This window comes from Pinus tabuliformis, chromosome 6 (genome assembly GCF_031772625.1).
Source record: "Pinus tabuliformis cultivar Carrire ecotype Pingquan chromosome 6, CPIR1, whole genome shotgun sequence".
Taxonomy (NCBI): Eukaryota; Viridiplantae; Streptophyta; class Pinopsida; order Pinales; family Pinaceae; genus Pinus; species Pinus tabuliformis.
In genome coordinates, this window is record NC_142292.1 from 862,679,742 (window position 1) to 862,697,423 (window position 17,682).

A 17,682-nucleotide genomic window follows, 5' to 3' on the forward strand; every position below is an offset into this window, starting at 1 on the left:
AAGGTTTACTTACCCAGGTTGACAATAAATGAAACTCTAATTTGCATCCGCATTTTAGACCCAACAGCTATCAACCTATGTATCATGTCTAACAATCAATTAAGAATGGTTCAACAAGTTTGTAGGTAAAGCAACAAAGTTAGTGTCAGTACTGCCATTGAGTTCATTGTATCACATAGCTTCCAATGGTGTTAGAAAAGCTTCACCATTTTGTAATACTAGTTGGGGATTGGCCGAATATCATCTATGAACGTGGGGAAGCACTTGGAAGTTTCCTTGTGAGGTTTACCTTGGAAACATAAAAACTATTTAAGGATTGCCATAAATGAAAGGTCTTCACATGGTTGAAGGATCTTCTTTAGGCCTTCCCACAAACTTAAGTGTATCCAAGATAATTTAATAAGAATAGCGAGCCAACTCACATCAAGATTAATGGGATCATTTGTTAATTACAACAAGTGTGACATGTTAAGCCTATCCATAAAACATTGAACATTAAGTCCACCCCTTCTAATTGGAGGGAGAAATATTTCCTCTTCAAGTGTTACCACCTTTATAGCTGCCATTAGGAGCATAAATATTAGATGTTAGACAAAGTATTTCTAACCATCCCATCATGTAGGTCTTCTTGTTTTGGTTCTAATGAGATATTACACTAATGTGTTTCGTCAATTATTCCTCTCGGAATGCCACCTTAAGCGTAATTAATTGAGTTAAGCCCAATAATAACCTTTTTTTCAAAAATGGTTGGAATGCAATGGAACGAAAGACAAGCCGTGCCAATGATAGAATACGCCAAGAGAATGCCATCGGAGACTATAGAAACTCCTTAAAAGTCCATGAAACATCTCAAAAAGCCCCTGGGCCAGCTGATGAAGTAAACCTGCACTAGTGACCTGTCTGCCTCCAATCTTGAAAGTCCATCTAACCATGCCATGAGGAACACCAGAAAAAGGGACATCACAAATCCTCACGCCCCAAGATTTCTTTCCCTCAAGCAATCTAAACCTGTGGACCAATCTGGTGGTCCAATGTAACTAAGTCCCAACGCTCGGATCCCATACAAACCACTAGGTGTTGTTATGCCTTTATGTTAACCCTCCATGAATGGACCCCTCAATGCCCGGATCCCAAACTAATCTCTAACTGAACCTGTCATCGACAAATCCTCTTGGATCCTGATACCACCAAGAACAAGCACCAATGCTCCATGGCTCCTTCTGTACTATAACTCCAGCTATGAATGTTGCCCCATCAATTGTGTACCAACTCATTACCTCTCTCTAGTCCAACCCTTGGCATAGGCCAAGGTCAATCCTACTATTTAGATGCATGCATGAAACACTGGAACATTGTTGGTCTATCCCCCACCGCCAACTAGAGCATGTAATACTCCTCATGTCTAAGGGTCCCTATGGCATCATGCTACCAACAGGATACCAACTCATGATCTCCCATCAGTCCATATTGTGGGAAGGATTGGACAAATGTGCACCTATATATGGCATGAGGCCACTATGTTGCACCATGCTCAACTCATGTAGCTCTGCCCAACCAATCACCCAGATATGCCTAGGAATCCCTGCCTCTCTCCGTATAAGTGGGTAACCCGTCCTGCACACCCTGTCTATGTAATCTTAGAGAGGGTTATTGCTTGGAAATATTGCAGCTTTGCTAGCTGCAACTGCATCCACCTCCACCTCATCAATAGGTATACACAAAGATGGATGCACCATAATCTCCAAAAGAGTCTCTCTCATCTAACCGGAAACTGCCTAGCAAGGTCCCAATGCCTCCTAATGACCCATGTCTGCAATCACTACCTCCTTGGTGGTTGTCTGTACATATGCCTTCTCCTCATCAATGGTTAGCCCCAACGATGTTTGCTCATTCTCCTCCATCATGGGCTCAACACGAGCCACTAGATGACTCTTCAAAGATGGCCCATCATGCACATCATGCTCCACTATGTGTTGCTCATGCTAATTGGGAACAAGTTGTTTCTCATCAATCTCATCTATCATGGGCTCAACATGAAGCTCTAACCGCCTCTCCACAAAAGGCTCATCACTCATGTTGAATCATCACTAGTAACTCATCACGCTGAATGCCTCCCATAGGATCCACTGACTGCTCACCATACACACTGGAATATAAGTTTGGTATGTTGTCAACCCATCCACATTACTGCTCATGCTCCTCAGAAGCATCCTCGTATGAACCCATGGACTCATCCAAAGAAGAATCATCATCCTGAAAGTCAAAAGGAATCCCCTCCTACTCTATCTCTGCCATCTCCCCCACATCATTCAAGCATGAGTGGTTAGGTCCCCAAGGTTCTTTACAGATGAAGCAAGGACCCTTCCTCAGCTCATTCTTGTTGCATGATCCACCAAACCTACGTAACTCCTCCCTAGTCAACTGTCTTCTGGAAAACCCAATATCCTGCTCAACTAACCTTTTAGTTAGTTCATAAGTAGTAGGTGAGAGAAGTTGTTCTTTCTTCCAAATGGTCAACTATCTAGTTCCCAACTCCCTACAAATGGCATCACGACCTTTCATACATGATGATAAGATAAACTGAATGTGTGTTCTGATAGAGTCTGAATGATGTCTGCTAATGCTGAAAAAGCATTAGAACATTTGGAGGATCAAGTCATCACACTCTAGATCAAACATGATTTCATAAGTCCTATTCATGGCCATAATTTCCAAAACTTGAAGCTTCTTCTCAAATGTAGGACCCATGGAGTTATTTAAGTCTCACAAGGTTTCTGCTAACAGTTTGAAGACTATTCTCATAACATCATCATTGTAAGGAGCTATAGGGGTGGTTAGGATCATGATGCTATTAAGACAAGGGGCAACTAGAAGTGTGACCCCTTCATAAGGGTACTCCAAAAACTTGGGTTGTATTAAAGCTAGCATGGCGGGTTTCAAAGCCCACATCAACTTCTTCCCCTCTAATTGGTTTACTTCGGAAAGAAGTGCATCCAATTCATCTAGTTTGAAAAGGGCTTTCACTGTGACCCTCATGTGTTTCAATTCTGTCCCAAGTGCAAATATTTTGTGTCATATTTCCCACCCTTTCTGTACATCTCTTGGTTGTTCTTTCTGAATAATGACATAGATCGCTCTTGAAAAAGGTCTGCTATTCAATTTTGTTTTTTGGTCTAATGATGCATGGTGCTTCAAGGAATCAATTTATGTGGTTAATCTTCTCAATTTGTTTAGGAGTTCCTCCATGACAGAACGTTTGCATAAGGTCACTATTTCTCTGAGTTTGTTGCATTTCTTAGCAAACAATTTGTTGATTGTAAAGTTCCTTTCCCCTCAGATTTCAAAAAAACTCAACTATTTTTGGGTTTTTGATAGTTTTCTCACTAATAACTTTTGTCAAATAGTTCCTTGGCACACTGTTGTAGGTTACAATTTTAGATTCTATCTCCCAAACATGGAATTAAGTGATAAAAGGAGTCAAAACCAAACTTGCTCACAATCATTGTTGAAACTCATAAATTATGAGGTGTCATTAAAATAAGTTGGTGTGGCATATGTAATTTCTATCAACATGTAATGTTCCTTTTGCTGGTATTCCTTATGACATGGTTAGGATGGACTTTCGGGATTGGGGGCAAACAGGTCACAGGTGTAGGTTGGTGTTATCAGTGGGCCCAAGGGGATTTTGGGGGGGTTTTGAGGAGTTTCTATGAGGTCTGATGGCTTCGCTTGGTATATTCCATCATCCGCATAGTTTTCCTTTCATTCCGGTGCATTCCAACAACTTTCAAAAAACATAGTTATTATTGGGCCTCACTCAATTAATTACGCTTAAGGTGGCATTCTGGAAGGAATATGTGATAGAACACCTTAGTGTAATAGCTCATTGGAACTAGAACAAAAAGATCTATAGGATGGAATGGTTAGATATGGGTTTTAGTGACCTGAGGAGACATAGTGGCCAATTTACCCTTTTCCCGCATTAAAAATAATATTTTAATTGAAATAAAAGAGGGAAAAGTGCTCCACGATTAAAATAATAATAAAATAGGAGGTTCTATAGGAGGCCATTGGAGGACATCTTGGATTTGATATTTCTTCTTTGTATGAGATGTTGAGAACTCGGTTCTCTACTTCATTGGTAGCCTTGGACAGAAACCCTTGGGTGATTCAGTGATATTGGGCGAGTATCCATCTCCCCTTGGTGAATTCATCCAAAATTTACATGAAAGCTTAGTAGTGCATTTCAATTCAGTTTTGGAATGTTGGTTTCAACATTGGACGAGACAAATTCCCTTGGTGAATTCATCCAGAACTCGCATGATAGCTTAGTAGTGCATTTCAGTTCAGTTTTGGAGGGTTGGTTTCAGCATTGGAGGAGATAAATTTGGAGACCAGACTATTTATCTCAGCGATTTCAACACATCATCATGTACGCTCTTTTAGTGATTTATTATAATGAAAGAAAAAATTATTTATGCTCATTGTATTATTGAATTGCAAGCACTCTACTGCTTATATTTTACATGACAATGTTCTGTTAAAATAAATGGAAATTTTTATGTAATAGTTTTGGTTCAGTAGATTTCTGCAAAATATCCCGTTTGGGATATTACACGACATTTAAGTCAAGCAACACATTAACTGAATATGCAGAGGAACTCGGTTTCCTGTAGTAGCTTGAGTGAGTTCAAGAGAGAGAAATGCACCAGCAGTCAATAGGTCCTCCAACAAGCGTTGAATGTATTCATGTGTCGCATAAATTGTTCCCAGCACGTCCAGCATGGGACAGAGTTTACCGTGGTCCTTCAATCAACCAACAGTCTACTGCAAACAACTTGTGGTCCAAAGAGTATCTCCTCTACGTAGCAAGGGTAGTTCCACACATGTCCCAGCAATAGAAATACGAGACTACCCATAGTCTAGATGACACCCACGAGCCACCAAACTCGCTGGACTTAGTATATACGCACATGAATAATGATATTAGGTCTCACATACAACAAATGAGTGCATAGCCTGGAAATACAGTGACTCGACTCCCCACTTAACACGCTCAGTTCAGTAGCTCAGGATACAAGAAAAACTCGTCCAACACTGACATGTGAGGACGACTCTAGTTGGGTACACGTTCTTCCCTTCAAACTGAGATTCGAACCGTCAGCTTGTTGACACCAACCTGTCCCTATCACCTTCAAATATTATTCCAGCCACAGGATGAATCTCATCCTCTTTCTGCTTGAAATGTCAGTCTATGAATTCTTTGCACAGGACCACTCTTCTTTCAGCAACGGGAATCAGCCTTCAGAAAGGGGACCAATTTTCTGCTCCAGCAGTATGATTACAATTTTGGAATCGATGTCCTACCTCCAAAATTATAGGATCTCCCTCAATTAGCCTGAAGTCAACAGCAGTGAGAATCTGTCCCCCTTAGCTTCGAAAGCACTGGACTTTACGTCAGCGCTTTACACAAGAATATAACGGGCGGTTCTTATGGTTTCGTTCTTCCCTTTGATAGACAGAGATTGCCCGATGTCTAGGCTACTTTATGAAGAAATCAAATCTGGAGTTGGGTCCTGGCTGTCTGCTCAGCCTACGATTGTCAAACAAGAACCCCACCAAAAACACGTGCCAGGCAAAAAAATATGCTCATGCCCTCAACGATTTTCCAATGAATCAGAGAATTTTTCAATTATAATTTTGGCCCTTGGTCTTAACTAGGTAAGATGAACCCTTGAAATGGCTATCTTCCAAATCCAGGCTCGACTTTCAAATAGGAACTTTGTCGTGCAGCGCGTCCCTTGTATGACATTCGACCCTTCAATATTGAACGACTTTCAAAAATAAGATTAAAAGTTGGCCCTTTTAATCAAATTGAGCCCTTCCCAAACAATTTGACTTTAATAATTACGCCTCCTCCTCTTTGAACAAAATAAGAAACTTTGATTGATTAATAATATTGTCCATGGCATCTTCAAATAAATATTGGCCTAATTTGTCGCATAATCACTAAATAGAAGACAAATGAGAAAGAATTTGTCTAATGTTTATAGTTACATTTCTTTTAGACATTGTCGAAATAAGTAAGTAAATTGGAAAATTCAACCATTTTTGAAATCACTGCAAATAATTATGAAATGTTGATTTGAGGTAGTATCGGATGTGCTCTAGACATAAAAATTGGTGGAGTGGGTAAAGCACATGAGATCTCCAATACATGAAAATAGTTTGGGCAGATTTTAAACAATTTGAGAGATATTAAAATAATTAATATTTTCAATGAAGTCCCTAAGTCTAAACTTAGGGAAAATAAAATATTAATGTGAATTAATATAAACAGTGTTAGAATGATCCAAATGTCATGGATCAAGCCAGAGTTAATCTTAGTCATTGATTAAGGATTTAATCTCAACCGTTGAATTGTCAAGGAAAAAAGTATAAGAGGACGCTTGAGGGTCACTTGGAGAATATATCGAGTTGATCAAGATTTCGATTTTCTAGGGAAAGGTTTGTTGAGGAAGTCGAAAGAGTAATCAAAGTTGCAGCTGAGGGCCAGTGAATACAGAAGCAAAAAGGCAAAGATAATACCAGGAGGATCAGCGTAGAAGTCGAGAGAGAGGGACGCAGATCTAGCCAGTGATTCACGAAGATCCAGCCAGGGCTCACGCAGAGGCAGCCAGGAGCTGCGCAGTGCCTCAAAGAGCCAGCGTGGGTGATGCAGAGGCTTTAAGGGCTGACATAAGGCCTCCAGAGGCTGACACAGGGGAAGTCAGGGTGATGCTGGGCAGACGTTGAGCCAGAAAGGGCTAACGCAGTCCCTAGAGGCTGACGCTTGGGTTTTCGTGGGGCAGATTGGAGCTGGAAGTTGTCGGATTGTTTATCCAGGGTTTCAACGAGAATATCTGCTTCTGAGTAGAGAGGTGCTATTGCTAAGATTATTCTCTATTGGGTGAGCCAGATTTGGCACCCAGATTGTATTTAGAAATTGCATAATAATAAAACCCTCAGATAACTACATCGGTGTTCCCACATTGGGTTTTTCCGGGGAAATTGGTCCAAAAACAATGGTGTCACTTGTGTGCTTATTTTGTTTCCTTTAGTTGCTGATCTGTAATGTTTTGAGCATGTACTTGTATTTATTTTCAGTATTTACATAGTAAATAACTTGTTAATTAATCAGAACAAGTAGGGAGAAATAAATCAGAAAAGTATTTGAAGGGTTTCTAACAGTTAGACTTAGAAATTCCAACAAGGTATCAGAGCGTGGTTGCAGATCATAGGACAACTGGGAATATCAGCCGAGCAGAGCAGCAACAATAGAAAATAGTTGTCCCGAGTCACAGAAGTTATTCCTAGCAGAGAAGCAGCAAGGAAGGGGTGACGCAGTGCCTGCGTCATCAAGTTTGAGCCGGGAAGAGGATCAGTGCAGTGGCAGATGGGAGTAGACTCGACCTACGCAGTGCCCGATCATCTTTCTCAGTCATGAAGGATTGACGTCCATGGCCAGGAGGTGTAGATTTTGCTGGTGTCAGGATTGCGCAGAGCCTAGAAGCTCTAACCTTTAGTTTGCTGTAGCTTAGGAGGTTGTGGGTGAGTTGCAAAGTGACGTTGGTGGGGAACTGTAGTCAGAACAATACCTAATAGGGCAAGACCAAGGAGGAGGGAGTTGTTACCGAGGATTTCTAGCCAAGAAATCCGGATCAGTGGTGCAACTACACTAAGGATCAGAGTGGGGGCACCTCAACATTGGCAGAGGGGTTTCCAGGAGGGAAATCGAGGCTTAGAGGGAGTCACACCAAGAACTTCCAGAAGGGAAGTAGAGGAGAAGCAAGATGGCAGTGAATGGGGTAAGAGATCAGGACAGACTAGACAAAACCTCAAACTTCGTAGGCTAGAAGGCTAGAATCTTATTTGTTCTAGACAAGAACTGTCTCAAGTAATTCGTCTTGAGGACAATAGTGGTCCTAGTTGACCCAGCTGATAACGACAAGTACGAGGATGCAATGGCGAGGACCAAGAGCATCATCCTTGACGAGGTCAAGGACCATGCAGTACCACACATTGCTGAGAAGAATACGAAAAATGAGATGTGGGAGGCCCTAAAGAAGTTGTATCAACATACTTTCGTGCCGAGGAAGATGCTACTATAAAATTAGTTGTGGACATACCAGATGTAGAAGGGAGAACAGATCAACACCTTCCTTGATTGATTCAAGGATATCCTAGATCAACTGACTTCTATAGGGGCCACGCCAGATCAATAATTGATGGTGAGAATAGCCTTAAACACAATCTCAGAAGACTGGGAGGTGTTCGTACAGAGTATACTGGGCATGGCAACCCTTCCAGATTGGGAGGAAATGTGGGCGGCTCTTCGCTAAGAAGAGATCAAAAGGCTAAGCAAGGCAGGAAGTAGTGGCAAGGGGATCAGAGTTAAGAAGGAGGAAGAGGAGGATGCTGCCCTAACATTTGAGGGAAAGTAGGAGAAACGAAAGAAGAAGGACCTGTCCGAAGTCAAATGCTTCAACTGTGGGGAACTGGATCATTATGTGAGCCAGTGTCTGAGGAAGAAGAACAAAGGAGCGGCTTTTGAAACCAAGGTTGCACTAGAAAGGGCGGAGAAGCAATTGGAGACAAATGATGACTGTGCCATGAGTGCTTACATGCCACTTAAGTGGAAGTGGGGAGACATCAAACTGTAGTCAGATGGACTACAGGTGACGAGGGGCAGGATCCTTGAGGTACCCAGCCTCTTGGATTATATCTTGCTACGGGAGCCCCAAAGAGGAGTAGCAAGACTAGCGGATGTCAGTAGAGATGGATGTGGATGGAGCAAAAGAGGGAGCTACAGTGCAAGAGTCCCAGAACAGCATGAGGCAGTAGTGCGAGATGCACAAAGTTGCTGCAGCAGCATAGAGGTCATAGAGGGAGCACTTGTCAGTGATAGAGGGAGCTTCCGCATCGGGAGTGTTTCTAGCCTAACGGAGATGTCAGAGTTGGGAGATTAGTTACTTACTTCTCAGTAACTGAGTTGCAGTGGCAGTGCTATGGGCAGCACGATGCAACATGATGAGAGGGGTTGCAGTGCAGATGCAATAGTGGCAGTGGCAGGGCCATGGGCAGCAACACAGATACAAAGGGAGATGTTGTACAGATGCAGAAGTGGTAATGGCAGGGCCATGGGTAGAAGTACATGATGCAACAGTGTAGAGGATGTCGGGCATCGGGCCTAGCATCAGCACAGGGATCGATGTCGGATAATCAGGGTGATGCTTAGTGAGGAGTATTACTAGAGCATAGTCCTCGCTAAAAGGGAGTGTTGATTTGGGGTAGCATCAGATGTGCTCTAGCCACAAAAATTGGTGGAGAGGCTGAAGCACATGAGATCTCCAATACCCAGAGATGGTTTGAGCAAATTCTAAATAGTTTGGAAGATATTAAAATAATTAATATTTTTAATGGAGTCCCTAAGTCTAAACTTAGGGAAAATAAAATATTAATGTGAATTAATATAAAACTGTGTTATAAGGGTCCAAAAGTCATGGATCAAGTGAGAGTTAATCTTAGCCATCGATTAGGGACTTAATCTCAGCTATTGAATTGTCAACAAGAAAAGTATAAGAGGAGGCTTGAGGGTCACTTGCAAAACACAACAAGTTGATCAAGATTTCGATTTTCTAGGGCAGAGTTTGTTGAGGAAGTTGAAAGAGTGATCAGAGTTGCAGCTGAGGAGCAGTGAATACAGAAGCAGAGAGGCAGAGATAGTATCAGGAGGATCAGCGCAGATGTCAGGAGAGAGGGACACAGAGACAACCAGAGGTTCACACAAAGCGAGCTAGGGCTCACGCAGAGGTAACCAGGAGCTGCGCAGTGCCTCAGAGAGCCAGTGTGGGTGATGCAAAGGCTCTAAGGGTTGACGCAGGGCAAGCCAGGGTGACATTGGGTAGACGTTCGGCCAGAAAGGGTTGACACAGTCCCTAGAGGTTGACGTTGGGGTTTTCGTGGGGCAGATTTGAGCTGGGAGCTGTTGGAATGTTTATCTGGGGTTTCGGCTGGAATATTTGCTTCCGAGTAGAGAGGTACTATTGCCAAGATTATTCTCTGTTAGGTGAGCTGATTTTGGCACCCAGATTGTATTCAAAAACTGCATAATAATAAAACCCTCAGATCGTTGCACCAGTTTTCCTGCATTGGGTTTTTCCAGGGACATTGGTCCAAAAACAATGATGTCAGTTGTGTGCTTGTTTTGTTTCCTTCAGTTGATGATTTGTAATGTGTTAAGCATGTACTTGTATTTATTTTCAGTATTTGCATGGTAAATAACTTGTTAATTAATCAGAACAAGTAAGCAAAAATAAATCAAAAAAATACATGAAGGGTTTCTAACAGTTAGACTTATAAATTCCAACATGAAACCCTTGAACCATAATAGCAACAACTAAAAAACCCACAGGCTGAACTAAGACCATGGCTTTGATACCACTATAATATCCCCAAATGGGATATTTGGCTAATTTTGCAGAAATTTAACTCAACCCAAATTCTCCATAAAATTTCCATTGAATGAACAAAAGATTTCCATTTAAAATCTAACAAATAAAGTGCATGCAATTCAATAATGCAAAGAGCAGAAATAATCTCAACTTTTATTATAATAAGAAACCAGGATTTACATGTTGATACAACAAAATAGTTGAGATAGAAAACTGGCCTCAAGAATCTTCTCCATGGTTGTGTTGAGCCTCCAAAACTGAACTAAAATTCCACTGCTAAGCTCTTCTGTGAATTTTAGATGAATTTGCTAAGGGAAAATAGGTACTCGCCCAATCTCACTCAATCACCTGAGGGTTTCCATCCTGGGGCTACTAATGAAGTAGAGAACTAGGTTCTCAAACCTCTCCACAAGAAGAAAACACAAGTCCAAGATGTCTTCCAATGGCCTCGTCCTCCTATTTTTATAGATCTCATGGACCCCTCTAGAACCTCCTATTTTATTATTATTTTAATCATGGATCACTTTTCCCTTTTTTTATTAAAATTAAAATATTCTTTTAAACATGGAAAAAGGGTAAATTGGCCACCATGCCTCCTCAGGTCACTGAAAATCACTTCTGATCATCCTATCATGTAGGTCTTCTCATTCGGGTTCTAACAAGCTATTACACTAAGGTGTTATGTCAAGTATTCCTCTTGGAATGCCACCTTAAGCTTAATTAATTGAGTTAAGCCTAATAATAACCTTGTTTTCGAAAATGGTTAGAATGCAACGGAACAAAAGAAAAGTTGTGCAATGATGGAATATGCTAAGTGAATGCCATCGGAGACCATAGAAACTCCCCAAAACCCCATAAAACATCTCCAAAACCCCTTGGGCCTGCTGATGATGTAAACCTGCACCGGTGACCTGTCTGCCTCTACTTTGAAAATCCATCTAACCATGCCATGAGGAACACCAGAAAAAGGTACATCACAAATCCTCCCGCCCCAAGAGTGCTTTCCCTCAAGCAATCTAAACCTATGGACCAATATGGTGGCCCAATGCAACTGAGACCCAATGCTCGGATCCCATACAAACCACTGGGTGATGTTATGCCTTTATGTCAACCCTCCATGGATGGACCCCTCAATGCCCCGATCCTTGACCAATCTCTAACTGAAACTATCATCGACAAATCCTCCTGGATCCCAAGGCCACCAAGAACAAGCACCAATTCTCCATGGATTCAGCTATGAATGTTGCCCCATCAACTACGTACCAACTCATTACCTCTCTCTAGTACAACCCTTGGCATAGGCCAAGGTCAGTCCTACTATGTAGATGCGTGCTTGAAATGCTGGAAAGTTATTGGTCTTTCCCCCATCACCAATTAGAGGATGTAGTACTCCTCATGTCTATGGGTCCTTTCTGCATCATACTCCCGACGGAGAACATTGTGCTACCAACAGGATAGCAACTCATGATCTCCCACCAATCCATCCTGTGGGAAGGATCAGACACATGTGCACCTGTATATGTCATGAGTCCACTATGTTGCACCATGCTCAACTCATGTAGCTATGCCCAACCAATTGTTAGTTTTTGTAGCATCTGATGTGTTCCATCCTTGAAATTTTGTGGAGAGGCTAGAATATGGGAATCTCCAAAACCCAGAAATGGTTTCTGGAAATTCAACCTAGAAATGACTTAATTATATTATTAGCTAGTGTTTAAATATTTCCTATCTAAAATTAGGGAATATGTTTAGCTAATCATAATTGATTAAGTCAATGTGTGAATGTTCTAGAAACTCACAAGTTAATCCTAGCCATCGATTAAGATTTAATCTTGGTCATTGGAGTCCCAATAGAGGATTATAAGAAGTCGTCGATGGGAACTTGGAGAATACAATTGGAGAGTTTGATTTCACTAGCAGATCGATTTTCAGAGTAGCAACAATCAATTATCCAAGAGAGAGTCAAAAAGATCGAAGTAGTGTGAGAGGCAGGGATAGTGATCTAGAGAGACAACAACAAGAGGGCCAAGTTATCCTAGAGAGGCAACGTTGAGGGACAACACAGTTGCTTCAGCCAAGAAATTCGATTTGGGGGAAGGAAAAATCGTTCTTAGTTCTAGAGGTCAGGAAGAAGTTCTAGAGGGTCGGAGTAACGATTTCCTCAGCTTTCAAAGGCAGAACGACTTCATTAGAGCCCAGTCCGACACAAGTTGTCCATCCAGTTATGCAGAGGTTGACGCTGAGTTTTGGTAGGCAAAGTCGTGCAAGAGATTTCTTATGGGAAAAGAGTAATTCCCTTCAGTATTTTTCCCAGATTTTCTTGTTGTTTGAATTTCCATTTGGGTATCCATAGATGTACTCATATTTCACTGCTGCATAATAAAATAAAACCCTCATTGTTGCACCAGTTTTCCCAAGTTCGGTTTTTCCAGGGACATTTGTCTAGAAATAACTGTTTTGTTTTATGTGTATGTGCTAGCATTTCTTCTAGTGTTTATTTTTCTGCAGTTTTATTTGTGTAGGTTGCAGTGTCAGTTATTTAGTATTTTTCATAGAAAACAGTGAATAAATTGTTAAATTTAATTAGCAATTAGGAGAATAATTTCAAATTACTGCAATAGGATTCTGGTTGTGGAGCTTTCACACCAATCACCCAGATATTCCTAGGAATCCCCGCCTCTCTCCCTATAAGTAGGGAACACATCATGCATGCCTTGTCTATGTACTCTTGGAGAGGGCTACTGCTTGGAAATACTGCAACCTTTCTAGCTTCCATTGCATCCACTTGCACCTCATCAATAGGTAGACCCAAAGATTGATGCACCATAATCTCCGAAAGAGTCTCCCTCATCTGACCAGAAACTCCATGCTCCATCAATGAACTTGTTACACACAAAACTCCCCAGCCAGGTTCCAATGCCTCCAGATGACCCATGTCTACAATGACTACCTCCCTGGTGGTTGTCTATACATATACCTACTCCTCATCGATGGTTGGCCCCAAGGATGTCTTCTCATCCTCCTCCATCATGGGCTGAATCTCCAAAGATGGCCCATCATGCGCACCGTGCTCCACTATGTGTTGCTTGTGTTAGTGTCAGTCTTTCCAGCCTTCCTCCAGTGATCAAATTTGCTCTTACAAAGTGGTTTCAGAGTTTCCAAGTCAAATTTTGTCATTTCAAAGAGTTTTCAAGCAAAATTTGGTCACTAGGCATTAGGTCTAGGGTTTCCTTTCACTCCTTCTAAAGTTGTCTAAATGTCAGTCCATGTCATCATTCAGCTGAGTCTATCATCATTCATAGGGTTGTCATTATCATCTCAGTGTCTAATGAGTCATTGTACACCTTGTTCATGCTTCAGTTGCGCCTAGGCAAGGTCATTTCCCTCTCCTAGGGTTTTGAAGGCAATTTCTCTTGGACGGTCAAATCATCAGCAAAACTTGTATCCTGATGTTCATACACCTTCACCTATCCTTAAAATACCTTATCAAACACTTCCCATCCCTTAGATCTGCCAAATTCCTCATTTTTGCACAAACCTTAGTTTCTAGCTACAACCTGGCAATTTTCTAGGTTGGGCCTGTGTTTTGCCCTTTTGGACCCCTTCCCCTCACTCAATCCCTGAGATTCCACTTTCCCCTGCTTCCTAACATCCCTCCCTACTTCCAAAAATTTCCCCAAGAATTTAGAAGCCCCCCTATCCCCTTCATTTCGCTCCATTTCGACAAAATTCCCTGTTTCACACATCGGGACAAGTTTTACTCAAATGATGTTTCAGAGCAATCAAAGATGAATTTTGCAAAATTGTCCACAACATGCCAAAGAAGAAAAACCTCCTTCACTTTTTTCACAGGTGTCATGGTTGTAAAGAAATGTCAAAAATACCGGCAAGAACGAAGGTGCTCCAAGGACGGTTGGCCAAAGCACAAAAACGAAGGAAAACGCCCGATCCACTCCAAATTTTGGCCAAAGCCTCTTTGAATGAGCATGGTACTTGATTGGGGACTCCCAGCCCAAATTTCAAGAAATTTGGAGAAAATTTTGTCATTTGTGAATTTTTTATGCCAAACACAGGTTTTCTCCATTAACGGGTCTCACCCCCCGCGCGACCCTTCATCATGGCAACTCCTTTTGGCGAAAACTCAGCATTTCTAGATTTGTCATGCAAAGTTACATATGCCCATGGATGGACTTGAGATTTTGTGCAGTTTTGGTCCCCCAAAAGGTCAAAAAACTACCAAAAAATGACTTTCTGGCCCTTTTTTGAGTTGCAGAAACCAGTCTTGGGAGAATTAAGTTTTGACAGGGCAAATGACCTCCAAATTCAAAAATTCCAGTTGGGTTGGAAAGTAGACTCACAGGCCTTTCCAACAAACCCACGTTTGCTCAATTTGGACACCTGCAAGTGCCTCAAACATCGCTCCAAAGGCGCACGACCCGTCAGGCAGGGGCGCGCGACCCGTCAGGCAGTTTTTGCCAGATTGCATTGTACAGCCCAGAAAACGCAGTTTTGACCCAGTTTGACTTTTTGGGGTGGAAGATGATTATCTTTGATGTAATTATTGTAATTCTAAGACACTTTTACTCTTGTTTAACACTTCTAGAAGATTCATTCATGTAAAGGGTAAATATTTAATGAATGGATTGGTTTCCTAGCTTATAGAGGCAAGTTGTTTTGATTGCCTAGATTGTAGTGCTTAGTTTAGAAGTGGTTGAAACAGCTCCTAGGATAGTGAGCTCGACCCATGGAGGCAGGGAAAGAGGTTAGATCATCTATATTATGTACTTTTTTGCTCATTTTCATGGTTGGACTCTTGAGGGAGAAGCTATCATTGTATTATTTCACTTGTATCTCTGCAATTTTTGGCTAAGGAAGACCAGGGTTTTGCAGTTCTTTTTGGGATTCTTGTGGTTTTATGTAGTGATGGAGTGCTTCTTAATGTTCTTGTAAGTGTGTTATGTGATTCATCTCCTTTCTTTCCTTCTGCATATTAAACAAATGAAGTGTTAAAGTAAGAATTCATGCTTGCCATGCTCTGCTTTTAAATTTGTTTAATTTCTATGTTTTCTACTGTTTAAGGAGAATTCAAAGTATTATTTGCTCTCCTTAGCTCCTCACCGGTCTTTTCCATCCACTCACCTCAATCAAAGGCATCAATACGGTCTCCTACCTCGCCCCAAAGAACCCCCTGCAGAAACTGTGTCAAATCCCCGCACCCAAAATTGCAATTCCTCAATTTGTCACCAAAAACCCAAAAAAAAACCCCAAATCAACCTTTTTAATCAGTTTACTAGCCTAATATCAGTGATACCTTATTGGTCATCTCATCCATTGAAGATTTTACCAAGATAGACCGAAGAGAGCCTTCTCCTGCCCCGTAGGGCTAGCTACGAGGCTAAATGGTTTGATGTAGCCTTGAGGTTTACCTTTCTCAGCCTGAGGTGAAATTTCAAGCGCTAACATACTGGCGACCATACTGGGGAGAACAAACTTGTTTGTGGGTTGATGTGTGTGTTTCATAAGTCTTAGACGGAGCCTGAAGTTATGCCAGGTAGCCTTCGAAACGCTTTTGCTTTGCATAAGCGGAAGTAGATAAACGCTGCTTCAGTCAATCTCCGTGAGCTTGTGAATACAGCACTTCATTTGCATTTTACCCCAGTACATGTATCAAGTTCAGATCTGATTGTTGATAGTGGACAACGATCAGACACTGACAAGGCTGAAATCATTCACTGGCGACTCCTTCACTGAAAACTCTAGAGATCAATGCTTCATGGTGACTTCACTGAAGAGAGATCAGTAGCTTTGAGCTTTTCAAGATGGATCGGATCGCAAGAAGATATGCTCCCTTGAGCCGAGATCACATTCCAGGCTTTCCGAATAAAATTCCAAAGGTAGATTGGTCAAGGAATCTGCCTATATTTAATGATGATGGTAAGAAGGATGCTGCTCTTCATCTAGTTAGATTTCATATGCATATTCGCAAGTTGAAGGTGGATTTTCCTGAAGATTGCTTGATGAAGATATTTTTGGCCACTCTGGAAGGTAAAGCCCAATCATGGTATGAAAGTTTGTCACCTGCTTGTATTTACTGTTTAAAGGATTTTCATGCTATGTTCATTGAAAGATATAAGGACTCTTATCCATCATTGAATTTAGTTCAAGACTGTTGCAAGCATGCCTATAGTTTTATTGAAAGCCTTGAGAAGTTTTATGAAGATGATAATTTTATGGATGTTGAGATCATGGAGGCTTTGTATGAAAAGTTGTTTCAGCAGCACACAGAAATCTTAGAGGATACTTGTCAAGATCAGCAGGCTGAAGATGTTCATATGGCTGAAAATGATGAAAGAGAAGAGCTTGTTTCAGATCTGCCCACAGAAGGAGATCATATTGCAGAGTGTGATAATGTTAGGACAGCTACTTCAGAACAACATTTAGATTATGATGACCAAGAATATCTTGTGCTGAAGCCCATCAAAGAGAGCTCTACTGTTGAGATCATAGACAGAGTTTTGGATTCAGATGTTCATGAACAGCAAGGTGAGATCTTTGTGCAAGTAAGTGATGAATCTTCTTTCAATAACTCAGTGATAAATGATAGTTTGAATGCCTTGTCATATGAAGATAATTATTGTTTAAGCAGAAGAAAACAAAAGGCATTGTCTCCTTTGTCTGAAGAGGAGATAGATCAGCTCTTGAAAGGTCTTGTTACAGCCCAAGCTACAGCAGATTTGCAGTGCACACATAGTCAGGAAAGTGTTGGGAAAACTTCTTCCTCTGTTGAAGAAGATGATTGTCTTGTAGATCAACAAACAGATAATGTTTTCCTTCACAAAGATGATAATCCGACTGTCATATCATTTGAAGATCACCTACCATATTGTCAAACTACAGAAGATCATAGCATACAGGATTACCTTTCAGATTCTTCATTTGTCTCATGTGTTGAAATGTTTTTACAAGAGGAGATCTGCTCATCTACCTGTTCAGAGTTTTTTGAAGCCCATGAGCATACTTTCACCGAAGCACATGAGGAAGGCAGATCAGAAATTGAAACAAAAGACACCTTGTTCTTTCAACAGGAGGTGGCCATGTCAAGTCTTCATGTTTTTCACGATCTTCTAGCAAGTTTGTTGCAGTCAGCAGTGAAAGTGATTATTGCAGTGTTCAGTGATGAAGGAGATCA